Consider the following 13,888-nt stretch of genomic DNA (forward strand, 5'->3'; position numbering starts at 1 on the left):
GTGTGCTCCCCCAAGTGACCCTGCACCGTGCTGACCTGATGCTGGCAGCAATGGACTGTGGAGCTTCTCCATAAATTCAGCTTTTGGATGAGTAAACTAGCAGCTGTTCTCTATTTGCAGTTATTGAGACAGTCCTGGGGCTGGACTGAGCCCAGTCACGACAGTAATTGCCCACATTAGGATGACAGGGATATTGGGGTCAGCCTGACTATCCTGCTGGCTGCAAGGAGCCCTTCCCTGGAGAGGCAGGTGAGGACAGAGCTATGAGGAGGAGTGAGGCAGTGTTCCCTGCAATGGCAGCCCTTTGCAATGCAGAAAAAACCATGGTGAGAGCGTAACGTGGAGACTTGGCATACTCCACACGCACACTTTATTTCTTGAAATTAAAAGCTTAAAAATAACTTTTTTGCCATGGTGGAAAGCTTTGGTGGCCCCACAGGAGCACTGCTATGCCTGGAGTGCAGTGACTTGGTGGTCCACCAAGTGGTGGTAAGCCAGATTCCTCTTGCTCAGTGGTGAAGCAGACCAACGGGAGTCCACTTGGTCCTGCCAGGGCTTCAGTTTAGGGAGATGCACTTAATCCATTAGAAACAGTGAGGTGGCAAGCCCAGAGGCAGAGCAACACAGCATCCCCAAAGCGAAGAGAGCAGCTGTCACTGCTGCTTGCTCTGCTGCTGCCATCCTGCCACGTGAAGTCAGCCGGGGCTGGTGCCAGGGCCCAGCTCCAGAGACAGCTGAGCATTGCCTCCACTAAGCAGCTTTCCTTACAGCTCCCTATGGCAGGATCAGCACTGCGGATGAGCTGAGGCCACCCGTGCGCTGCTGGGATCAGGGTGTCCACAGCTGGCTGCAGGGTCAGCAGAGCCCTCCTTAGCAGGGAGCTGTTGACAGCTCTGGGCTTGCAGAGAGCAGGGACACCACAGCCTGGTGCCCCATATGGTCTGGCCACAGGCCTCTGTTGGCTCTCTTCCTGCTGCCACAACCATGTAATCCCTTCCGAAGCGAGCCAGGAAAAGTCTTGCAGTGGGTGCTTGGTGTGTCACATCCTGCCTGAGCTCCATCTGGCCTGGAAATTGGAGGAGGGAGAGCTTAGTGTGCAGCTCCCTGTGCAGTGCCGAGCTGCCCAGAGACTCCATTGTTACCTTGAATGCCCTTTTTCTGATAGCACAACCAAGGGAGAACTGGTGAAACCCAGGCGTATTTTATTTTTATGTTTTTGCAGGGCGTGACAGCCCTGAACTGTGTGCTGTGCAAGGCAAACAAATGGGTGCTTTTCAGGGCTGCAGGGCTGCCTGGTGGGAGCATTCTTGGGTTAGCTCTGCCGTGAAGCAGCGGTCTGTCCATCTGTGGAGCTGCCTGCAGCCCCTTCCAGCATAGGAGGCATTTGGCAGCACTGCCACAGCCTAGCTGGGCCTGAGGGGCTCCAGCCCAGCTCACAGGTAATGGGGGGAGTGGAGGCCGTGGTGAGTGAGGAATCGTCCTCCTGACTTAGCTTGTGTCACTTGCCCTGCCTGGGCACATGCCACATGTCATGGTGTGCAATCCAGCACAGGGCTTGGTCCCCATCCCTGCCAGCTGCTAGGCAGCCGAGATAGCACGTGCCCCACATCCTGCAGTAAATCTGGGATGTGACAGTGCCTTGCTTGTGGCTGGGGATGGAGATTCCCCACCTGCCTCACCTTGACCAGCACTCACCAGGGTGTCCCCTGCGCCTCCTCCCTACCCACCGCAGCAGCTCCAGTCCCACATCTTGGGCTGGCTTCTGCTGGCATAGCCTGAGGAGGGGACCAGGGGGCCAGGAGCAGTACCCAGGGGAGGCACCACCCCAGTCTTCTGGGGTTACACACCTGCAACCCCAGCCAGGGCAGAGGCAGTGCTCAGCCCTGGGGCACGGCAGTGGCGCTGGGCCCAGTAAAACTTCCCATCTCCCAGAACCCATGACAGGGGAGCATCACAGCACCCACAGAGGTGCACACCCACGAGCACTACAGCCATGAGCATTTTAAGGATCAAGGGACCAGATGGCCCCTCTTCCCAAGCTGCCTTTGCAGCTTTGAGGGTGTACATGACAGACTCAGAGTTTCAATTTCCGCAGATAGTGAGTCCCACCACCCCTTTAACACAGTCCACAGCTCTGTCACCTGATGAAATGTCACCTCCAAAGGGTTATGTCTGTGGCAGTGGCAGGGTGATGTGCCCTGTGACTGCCCCTCTCAGCAGAGGCACAAACTAATCCATTTAGCAGGGACAGTCTTCAGATCTGATAAATGGCTAATTTTGCTGCCAGGGTGGTGTGGCAGGATGCACGGAGACAGAGATGGTGTTCTTATCCCTTGCCTCAGCCAAACATGCAAATACTACCAACTGGGTAATCTTGGGTGCTTGGTGTAGCCCTGAGGCACTCCTTATTTTCTTTGCAGTAGCAAATATTCATGTCTGACAAGAAAATCTTTCTTTTAATAGTTTTTTTTGGGGTTTTTTTTGTTGTTCTTTTTTTTTTTACAGCAAACCCTCAGCTTTTCTGAAGTGCCTTGGAAAAGCTAATCCTAACATCCACCATGCATGTCAGTGGTGGGAACACTGCATAGTTGGGGTTGGCACATCCTGGAAGGGTACTTCCACATTTTGCCTGCCAGGAAAAAATCCCATACTATGGAAATACCTCTTGCCAAGGAAGGGAACAGTGTTAGATGGATGTTGAGCACTCAGAAATCATCACTCTTCCTCTAAAGGAGAAGGGCTTAAAGTTGTGCCTGGGTGATGTGAAGCACTGCCCCACACACCCTCAGAGCGGGATGTGGGAGTCACTTTGTGCAGAGACATCTCATTAGTTTGATGCAAAGGCCAAGCTAATCACCAGCCTGCCACAAAACCAATAAACCAAAGTACTCACTCTGTGGTCTGTTCTGGCTTCCCTCATGCTGCCTTGGAGCATCTGTGACACTTGCATCCCCCACTGAAATACTGATTTGTTTCTGTCAGGCACCCAGGGCTGGTTCCTTGGTGTCAAGCTGACTCATAAGTCACTGCTTAATTTGGTGTAGGACATGATGGCACAATGCATGGTGGGGCCAGGGTGACACGACCCTGCTGAGGCTGTGTGCATGGTGCAGAGCCTGCAGTACCTTCCTGCTGGGGAAAGGAGTGTGATGGAAGGGTAAAATGCATGAAAGGACAAAAAGCAGCTGAAGAAAGCAGCCTGAGACCCTTAAGTATCTGTATGTGCTCCCAGCATCTCCTGGTTTGTGGGTACCCCATGCCAAATCCCACATGAATGCATGGTGGGCCCTCACCTCCACCTGGGGTGTTTTTGGAAAGTAAATTGGTGAGTTTACCGGGGAGAGAGGAGGCGTGCTGTGGTCTGTCCCCTCACAGCACAGTGCCGCTCTTCCCACATGGCTCCTCCTTTCTGTCACCCAGCTCGGAGCCATTGCCCCCAGCGCTTTCCTGACTCACCTTCCCAAACCACCTCCTCCCGCGGAGCTGCAGGATGAGGGTGCACATTCAGCGGAGGTGTGATGATAATAACAAGGTGTAGGGCAACATAAACAGGAAATCCTGCCACAAGATACCTCCAACAAGCACTTAATCAGCTTTCAGAGTGAACCATCACCCCGAAGAGATGGAGCAACCCTATATCCTCTTGTAATGCCAGGTGGGAATACTACTGTCGGGGTGACGGAGTACTGTGCCTGGTCCAGCTGCATTGCCTTTGGCAGCTGTACCCTCCTGAAAGCAAATGTGAGAGGGAGTCAGATGCCTGGCAAATTCAAAGGAGAAAAGTTGACTTGCCAAAACGATTTAGTCTATTCAAGGCAGAGTAATAAATGCTTGTCTGAGTAGCGTCTACTATTAGTGGACCTGTTCCAGAATGGTAGGAGATATGATAAAAAAAAAGTGTTTCCATTTTAATAACTAATTAAAGAGCCTAACTTAGCCAGGGACCGCTGCTGTGGAGCTGAATCCAAAACCTAAAAGAATTAGCAGTAGCTATAGCCTGAAGCCTTAGTAGTGAATGAGTGATAGAGCAAAAACATCTGTCCCTTGGAAGAAGGTCAGAAAAGGCTGATAGTCCTCTTCCAAATGGAGAAAAAGCTCTCCAGACAGGGAAATAAAACTGTTCCCATTGGATCTGTGCCCCCCAGTCCTTGACAAGCTGGCCAGGGCAGTGGCAGATGCTCTGTCTGCTGCTGTGGTTCAGGCATATGGCTGCGCGTGGGCTGCAGAGGTCCAGGCTTAGCACGGAGCCAGGGCGATTCTGGGCTGCCACAAGAGTGGCTGCTATGCCCCAGCCTGGCCCTAGCCCTTCTTGTGGTGTTGCTGGTCTATTAAATCATCTGCTGGGCTGACAGCTCCCCAGTGTCCTCATGGCTTTGCCTGCAAAGCTGGCTTAATTCCTGGCCTTGAAACAGGCTGGGAACACAGTATGCATGGGGATTTGCAGTTCTCAGCATGTTTATCAAGGAAAACCTTTTCCATGAAAGTTAGGATCAGCCCACAGCCTCCCCCATCATATTTTGCTTACATAAGCAATCATGTCCACCTGGATTTCCTGAAGTTGCACTGGTGCCAGCTTTTTATCTGCTTTCCTCAGTGCAGAGGGCATCCTGCCTTACCTTGGGGGCTGACTTTACTGGACTTGTACAAATCTGGCTGCCTGGGTCACTTTTGCTCTCATGCTGTGTTTGGCTGAGGTAGGCCAGTAAGGTAAAAAATTACTCCAAAGAGAGCAGAGAAGCAGCAAGATGCCCAGGCATGTACATGTCTACAGGGAAGAAGGCTGGAAGCTCAGAGTGTGGTGTCACATGCTGGGATGCAGACCAGGGGGTCCCCACAGCAGAGGCCCCTGAGAGCATGAGCAGAGACCTGATCCCACCTGGTTTTGCATCCAGAACTTTGCAGCCAAATCAGGTGGGAAAAATTGCCTCAACAGGTACATTTGACAGAAAAATCTTTTTGTTTTTTCCTCTGGTAAGCTCCCCAGGCAAATCTGGAGCAATGCAGAGAGGACAAGTTGGGCACAGTTTATGCTTAAAGTGGGCACTCATCTCCCCAGTGATGGTGTTTTATTTCTTTCTGTGGGCATGGCTGCCAGGCAGAGCAACAAATCTTTCAGATGGAAGTACTTGGTATGGACCTAAATTCACATCCCTTTCTGCAACCTTCCCAGCTGCACAACAGCAGCTCCTGTTTTTGCTCCCAGCCTGCTTATCTGAGCACAGAGCCTTTTCAGGCTGCTGACACCTGCCTGCCTTGGGTCATGCTTATTCCTGCTACTTTGGGATGAGGCAGAGAGTGACTCTTCCTGTAGGAGGCTGCACTGGTTTATTTATCAGAGGAGGCCATTCTGCATGCCACAGAGGCTGGGCTGTCCTTGTCTCCAGGAGGGATTTGTGGTGTGGGTTTGACCTGCAGATGCACATGGAGCAGCCCTAGCACAGCCCCACTGCTATGGAGGATCTGAGTGGCCCCTGCACTGCTCCAGGAAGGATCATAGAATTATAGAAGCATGGAATGGTTTGGGTTGGAAGGGACCTTGAAGATCATCTAGTTCCCAGATAACTCCCCTGCCATGGACAGGGACACCTTGCACTAGACCAGATTTCTCAGATCTTCATCCAACCTGGCCTAAACACTTACAGGGATGGGGCATTCACAGCTTCTCTTGGCAACCTATGATAGTGCCTCACTACCCTCACAATAAAGAATTCTTTCATAATATCTAATCTAAACCTACTGTCTTTTAGATTGATGATGGAAAGCAATTGAGTGCAGGGAGTGGCATGTGTATATTTATTCCAAAATAATCCACTACCTAACCATTGTGGAGTTTTGGGTCCTTGGAGCTGGAATTTGTTCAGCTGCCTCTTCTCCTGACCTCCAGGCTGCCAGGATAACGGCTTCCTCCTGTTATCTCAGCTGATGCTATCACCGTTCCTCCCATGCCTGCAGACACATGTCATGTGGTAAAATCTCCCTCTGGGGGAAGCTGCCTTGCCAGCCTGGCTGCCAGTGAGTCTGGCATGATCCTTCATTTCAAACCAGGGTGGAAAAGGGTCAGGAATAAATCTTCTCTACTTTTTAAAGCATCTTTCATCCAAGAAAGCCAGAATGGTATCCTGCCCTTTGATCTGTATGTGAGAGCTGGCAAAGGAAGATTACAGCTTAAACCCCTCTTAGCAAAAAGCACAATGCTGCACTTTCTAAAATCTGAATTGTTCCTACCTCCAGTGTGAGTTTGGGCAAGCCCCTCACCCCAGCATCACTCCAGGATAAGAGGACAAGGGCAGGTGGGTTCCTGTCAGTAGGGGTTTGCCTTCTTCCCAGTATCTGTCTTTTGCTGGCTGGAGAAAGACTAATTCTGTGAAAGCCACTCAGGAAGCTCATCATTGGACTGGAGCTGGATACCCAAATCATCGCCTGTTATGCCACAGAAACAAGTCTCTGATCATAGGTAGGGGTGTCTGCATGCGCACAAACACACCCTCATATGTGTGCTCCTTCTCTGGTGGCACTGAGAATGTTTTTTCCTCAGACACTGGTATTTTGCTGAGCTCACATGTCCCTGGCAGAAGGAGCCTAAGCAGCACCATGTCTGAGGGACCCAGGGCTGCCCCCCAGAGCTGAGGAGGGAGGAGCAGTGGTACAGCTTTCTGCTGGCTGATGAGTCATTTGGGCTCTTCCACTCTCTTTACCATCAAAAATAAGGTGGTAAGTAAGCCTTGTAATACCCAGCTTAAAATACAACTCTGTAGTTAAAAAAGGAATCACAGGATATGCTGAGTTGGAAAGGAACCATGAGGATCATTGAAGTCCAACTCTTAGCCCTGCACAGCACCATCCCCAAGAGTCACGCTATGTGCCTGAGAGCATTGTCTAAACATTTTGTGGACTCTGTCAGGCTTGGTGCTGTGGTCACTTCCCTGGTGAGCCTGTTCCAGTGCCCAGCCACCCTCTGAGTGAAGAACCTTTTTCTAATATCCAACCTAAAACTCCCCTGACACAACATCAGGCTGTGACAGGTCCTGTCACTGGTCACCACAGAGAAGAGATCAGTGTCTGCCCCTCCTCTTCTCCTGATGAGGAAGTTGCAGACTGCAATGAGGTCTCCCCTCAGTCTCCTCTGCTCCAGACTGGACAGACCAAGTGACCTTGGACACTCCTCATAAGGCATCCCCTCAAAGGCAGCCCTTCACCATGCCCCACTTTGGACGAGCTACAGTAGTTGAATATCTTTTTTATATTGCAGTGATCAAAACTAAACATAGAATTCAAGGAGAAGAGAGGACAGGTTTGCTATAGATACTCCTTACTACTGTTTCCCTGGGTGCCATAATTGCTCTGTGTGTATGTCCGTGACAAACAGAAAAAAAATGGAAATATAGCTTAGGTTCCCTGAGCAATTAGTGTTTAAGGGAGGCACTGGGGAAAAGGTGGGCAGATTCACTCCTCATTACCTGCCTAGTGATCAGTAAAGTCTCCTCTCTCTCTCTCTCCTCTCCTAAAGATGTTGAGGCAATGCTCAAACATGCCAAACAGATGAGCTGAGTGGCTTTTCTGTGCAATAGAGTTTTGAGAACAGCCAGCCATGTGGGCTCAATATCCCTCTTGTAATACACAGGTGATTTCCTGGGCCAGGGGCTTGCTCTAGCCTGTTGATTATAAAGGACATGGCATGCTAGAGGATTCAGGAGAAGCTCTGATAAAGGCTGTGCCTGGAGTGCCTGGAGGCCTTGTGAAACCAACTCCCCTGGCCCTGCCCCAGCAGCTCAGCCATGGGCTGTGCCAGCAGTCCAGGCTGCAGCTGGTGGGAGCAGGACACAAGACATGGTCACCTTTTCCTGCATGCTGCTGGCCCCTGCAGAGAAATCTCCTGGGTTGGGTCTCTCTCTGTGTATATATAAATCCCATGCAAACTGTGGATACCTCTCAGGTTTCTCCCCAGTGCATCACTCTGGGGAGATGTTGGTGTCCTTACCTTGGTCCTGGCTTTGTTCTCAGCTTGCGAGGGTAAAAACAGTAGAAGACAAAGAACAGGAGTGTAGGAATGGTCTGCTTTTCACAGCACATCACCCTCAGTACAGAAGGTGGAGGCAAACCCCACCTGCATGAAGAGCCCAGGACCAGGAGTCACCTCTAATCTGAACCCTTTGCAACAAGACAGTGTCATGGAGCAGCTGCCAGGGCCTTGGATATGGAGATGGCAGTGCCCTGTGTGCCTCCCACCCACCTGTGCCCAGGCAGGGCTGTCAGGTGAGGAGTGGAAACTCTTTGCTCCCCACCCTGCCATGACTCACAGGGCACCTGCTCTGCCTGAGCTGTCGTAGCCATTGCAACATGCACTGCTATCTGACCCACTCCTTGGGCAAGTGTCCCCTTGGCAGGTCCCTGGTGTTCCAGTGACCCCTGAAGAGCATCCTGTCTGGCATGGGACAGTGGCTTGTGGACCACTGCAATGTTCCTCCTGATGCCCTGTGCCAGCCCTTGCCCCTAAGCTCCATGGGGATGCTCTGTGACCAGCTATGAGAGCCAGCACCACCTGCATTTCACAGAAACAAGGGTTTGGGTGGTGCAGAGAGACCTCTCTAATTGCCCTGAAAACTACCCCCCCAAGTTCCTAATCATCCTTTGACGTGTCCAGACAATCATGATGCTATTTTTGCCTCATCTGGATCTCTGCTGCAATATGTCATGTGAATACAGCTTGTCACCATGATAGCTCTCTTCCTTCCTAATCTCTCATCACTGTTGTTGGTCATGTGTGAGAGCGTGACTCCTTTCCTGTGACAGAAGAATGCCATACCTAAAGAGTTGCTTTCAGGCAACCTGCAGGAGATTCATCTTGGCAGCCATGAGCTACTTTGTTTTACGCTGCGTTCCTTAAACCCACTGTTTTGTCTTTCTAGCATCACACAGAAGACTTCCAAGTTCCCTTTTAGTTTTCTCTCCTACTCTTCAGGAGGTTTGGTGCCTAAAATCCCATGGGAGTTTGCAGGAGCTGAGCACTGCTTTGGAGAAGCAGGGGAAAGCTCCTGGCAGCAGAGACCAGCCAGTGGGAGCTGCCACAAGTGCAGTTTGATCTTCCACAGAAGCTGTAGGCTCCAAGAGGATATGCCTAATTGTCCATGGCTCCAGCTGCTGCCTCAGGTGGTCTCTGGGCTGTCTGGCTGTGGTCACCATCCCAGAGGCTGTGAGTGAAATGCCCATGGCATGGCACAGCCGAGCTCATCGTGCCATCATCTTGCCATCTGCAATTTCCATAGAGATCCATGATGTGGGATCTGTTGGGAGGTGGTTCTGGGGTTCAGTCTTCTCAACCTCTTTGCCACTTTAAACCCCAGCTTACTCTCAGACCTGCCCCTTTCACACTGTGGTAAGGAGCTGCTGGCAATCGTGCCATGCCTGTGCCAATGCCTTCAGCGTGGCTGCCAGAGCATGTGGTATTGGGAGAATCTCTTGTGGTGGGACAGAAAGGGCCCTCTGGGTTTGTGCCTGGCAGGAGGCTGAGTGGAGCTCTGGAACTTTTCCAACAAACCAGAACTGCCACAGTCCCTTGATACAGAAAGTTTATCTAGAATGAACACACTGTGCTGGTGGGAATTTATTATTTGAAAGCTGACAGGTTCACTCTGTCTCATCACGGACTGTCTGTTCCCCTGTGGCTGGTGCAGCCCTGTGCCACCTCCTTGGCCAGTTCAACAGAAAAGAACCCATGGATGTGCCTCTGTCTAACCTCAGTCAGACATGCCCAAATGGGTGATTTTGCTGAGTTTAATGATGATTGAGCTGCAGGCTGGGATTGCCCACCTGGGGGGAGAGCACCTTATGCCTGCAAAATAGTATATTCTCTGCTTGAAAAAGACTTGAGGTTCCCAAGAGATCATAGCAGCCAGAAACACCCCTTCCTGAAGAAATCAGGAGTCAATAAGCTCTGGGTGGAAGAGAGAGACTTTAATCTGAATCAGATACCTGAGAGATTTCAAGAAAGAAAATGAGCCAAAAGGCTGCTGTGAGTGGAATTTCCACCCAGTGCAGGCAGCTCAAGGACCTGGGGCACAAAAAGCACCGGGGGAGTTTGCAGCAAAGCAGCAGGAATAAAACAGCTGCTTTGCAGAGAGCTGTGCCCCTGGCTCTCCTGGCAAAAAGGCCTCATGGAGGGTGGGTTTCAGGCCTTTTATCTGCACTATGATTGTAGTGATAAGGCTCTGGTTCTTGAGAATACCCCAGATCAAGTGTGGAAATCTAAAGAAGGCTTTAAAAAGAGGGCCTTATTTCAAGCTGAAGGAAATAAAATGGCCACCCTGCCATCCTGAGGGAGCTTTAAAAGCCTTAAAACAGGCAGCTCCAGCTCTCTGCTCTCACGCAGCAAGGCAAAATCCGTATTTGATTTGTGTGCATTAGGGGAGCAGAAGAGTCCAGCGAGAATTTGAAAACTCATATGGGGGGAAAAAAAGGATAAATCCTGTGTTAGGTTTAGAATAAACAATGTTTAGCTGTGTTTTGCAGTTTGTGTATTTCTCGGGCACAACCATCAGCAGACTAATCAAATTGAATAATTCCAGAGCTGTGCTTAAGCCTGCTGCTTTATTCTTTATTGCCATCAAAAGTTAAACAGAAACAACTGTTTCTCTTTACCCTTCTTTTTAATTTTCTCTTTACCCTTCTTTTTAATTTTCTCTTTTCTTTTATTTCTTTTTTTTTTTTTTTTTAGTGTGTAAAATAGAATTACAGAGTCACAGGATAATTTCAGGGAGAAGGCATCCAAGCTGTGCTAGCTCCAAAACTAGACCAGGTCCTCAGGACTCCAGTTATGAGTTTTTCTGGGGATGGAGACCCCAGTGCCTCACTGGGCAATCTGTGCTAGTGTTTGACCAACCTCATGGCAAGATACTTTCCTTTTAACGAACCAGATTTTCCCTTTTGTAACATGTGACTATTGCCTTGGTCCTTTCAGTGTGTACCTCTGGAAAGAGCCTGCCTCTCTCTTCCTTATAATGCCCTTTAGGCAATGGACAACAGCACTAGGTACTCTTCACAGACTGCACTAGGACTGTCCCCTCCCACAGTCCCCTAGATGCAGCCCCATGGTACTGAGTAGAGGGGAATTCTCATTTCCCTCCATGTCCTGCATACTCTCTTGCTGATGTGGCCCCATGGGTGGCCAGCCCTCACCCCCCACGTAGCAGAGCTCTAAACAAGCAATGATGTGTTAGTTGCAGAGTTTGGAGGGAAAGCACCATCAGTGAGAGAGTTCGTTAAATATTGACTTCTCAAGAAGTTTAAAACCTGTGTTTGCTTAGAATAAAACTAAAAGCATGACTTGAGAAATGAGAAAGAAGGAAGGGGATATAATCTTGTAAAGATATTCGGCCTCAGAGAAAAGTATGGACAAATATTCATTGGAGGCATTAAACAAATTCAGGTTCCATTCATGTCAAGGATCTCCTAAGGCTTAAGTGGAAAAAACTGGCCAATCCATCAGGATGGGTTTTGCCCAAAAATTTTGCCCAAATTTGCCCTATATGCTTTTGCCCAAAAATTCAGGTTCCTGCCCCATGGACCACCAGAGGAGCCAGCCTGGGAAGTGGTGATGCTCCCCAGCATCCTGAGAGGGATAGCTGTGGAAGGAGTTAGAGAGAGAAGGCACTGTTGGGGCAGGAGTGTCTCGGAGACCTCCCCCTGTGCATAACCCCTCATTTTGGGAGCTAAAAGCCCTGTCTGTCCCTTTGAAGCTCTCCCTCATCTTCAAACTACTCCATTGCTTGCCACCATCTTCAGTGCTCTGGCACTGCTGGAAATCTGGCTGGGCTGGAAACCTGGCCATGGCTTGTGCTGGCTGGGGAGTACAGCCTCTACAAGCAGCTGATGGATATCCTGACCAGCCAGCTCAAAAACTTACCCCCTTTTTGCCCTTTGCTTCTTCCTCAAGCTACAACAAACTCATGCCCACTGATGTGGCTTCTTGATCTCCCAATGCACCTAGCACTCCCAAAACTGCTTCCACCAAAACTGTGGAAGAGGGAATCAGGGAAAGTTGGGCACATTTTGATACCTGCTTGGTTACATAAAAACATGAGAGTGGCAAAACCTGCACCTCATATCCCCACCTTCCCTTGCTTATTGGAACCCTCATGTCACCCCGAAGCTCGTACATGCTCACTAAGTCACTTGAGTGCCTTCTGACCATGTGTGTTTCTTCACCTAAAAGGGGAATGTGGCTGCTTTGATGTCATGTGCTGTGCGAGGAACATCGTGATTCGTGCCTGACTGCCCTCTAGTAAAGGCATCAGAATTCCCTGGGAGGGTAATTCTGTACTCGCCCTCTAATTCCTGTGCCTTACTCCCAGGGTGCCAGACAGATTTCCAGCACTGTTTGCAGGCTGCTAGTTTGAGGTGGATGCTGTTACAAGAGTTCCTGGATATACCTATGTCGTTTCCCAACTGCACATGGTTGCCATAGAGATGTAGGACACGTAGATCTGACTGATAATCATCTTTTTTCCCCCACCCTTTCTTTCTTGTTGCATTAAGTAAAGGAAGCTGCACAGCTAGACATGCCTCTGAGGAGCTGCATTGGGAAATCTTGGCAGTCAAGTGGTGGTTTCAGATACTGAAGCTGCAAGCAGCCATGTGTTTACTGGCAGACAAGGGTAATGCTCAGGGAGCAGACCTGCTCCAGAATGGCTGATGGACAGAAGCTGGAGAAGGCTTCAGCTCTGCTGAAACCTTGTACTGCTGCACAAGGTGGAAGTGAGCTCAGACCCTGGTTTTGTTATGCACCATCTCTTCAGCCCCAAAATATGATCTCATAACAGCAGAAATATCCTTTCCTAATTAACAATCCATCTTTGTGTCCACAAAGCTCTGCCAGCTATTTCACGGCAAATACTGTTTGCACTTTACAGCATGCTAGGATGTGATCTTTATCTATATAAACTTGATTTGCTCCTGTAGATCCTGGAGAAAAACAATATAAGGCCTCATTCACTTCAGAATTACCAACTGCTTGGCTCCTTGCACATGCCCCAGTGCTACTGATTTTTAAGCAATCTCATTAGTGTAACTCTTGTTGCAGTTGTGTTTATCACATGCCGCCTCCTTTTGCTATGGAAGAGCAAGATCAGGGCACAAAATACAGCAAAAAACCCCAGCTGTTCAGACATTTTACCAAAGACCACACAGAAGCGTTTAAGAAAGTGTTGAGGTGTTAAGAGTTTAAAGAAATGGGGCTTCCCACCAGAGCTAGAATTACATCCTCCTTTAATTGTACAATATTCTCCTAAAATGGATCCCCCACCAAACCTTATGGTTGCTGCAGTGTGAGCCCAGCCAAAACATCCAAGGTGAGGAAGGCCTTTGCCTTTTTGGGAGTTTTGCTTTTTCTCCCAGAAGCCCCCCTTTGCTCACCTCAGCGAGTCCTCTCTCATGTGAGTGCTGCCATTAATGTCAGAGGAAATGAGTGCATGCCCAGCAGCAAGGGAAAGCCTTGCACAATCAGTCCTAAATATAAACCGGACATGAAAGATAAAGTCTCCAGTAAATAAAATTGTGATAGCTTGGGGCCCCAGCCAGCTCATGTTAATGTTAGGGGGTGTTGGCTATCCTGGCTTCCCCTCAAATCAAATTAATTCAGCACATGGCTGAAACATAGGAGTTTTCTTTTTATTTAAAAGCATTCTTAAACAATCCATATTAACTGGTATTTGAAAAGTGCCATGACATAAGAAGACGAGTAGTGTGGCTCCTCCTCATGCTCTGCAGCCAGGACTCTCTTCCTCCCTGCACAGCAGTCAGGACATTTCCTGTGCAGCACCCTGTGCTGCCAGCCTGCTGCCTGCCAGCTGGTGGGATGCTTGTGGATGGACACTACACATACACCAGTGTGCTG

The 13,888-nt window shown here is 49.7% G+C and overlaps 1 long non-coding RNA gene across 1 annotated transcript; it reads right to left on the bottom strand.

Moving 5' to 3' along the window:
- Positions 1-327: 327 nt before the first annotated feature.
- LOC146444831 (uncharacterized) lies at positions 328-13,466 on the bottom strand. The gene is made up of 2 exons (XR_014850800.1): positions 13,408-13,466; positions 328-1,066 (listed from the first exon to the last, which is right to left on the bottom strand). It is a non-coding gene; the product is annotated as an uncharacterized LOC146444831 (long non-coding RNA).
- Between the last annotated feature and the right edge of the window lie 422 nt (positions 13,467-13,888).

Source organism: Lichenostomus cassidix, chromosome 1 (assembly GCF_008360975.1).
Source record: "Lichenostomus cassidix isolate B80296 chromosome 1, HeHo_3.0, whole genome shotgun sequence".
NCBI classification, from domain to species: Eukaryota; Metazoa; Chordata; class Aves; order Passeriformes; family Meliphagidae; genus Lichenostomus; species Lichenostomus cassidix.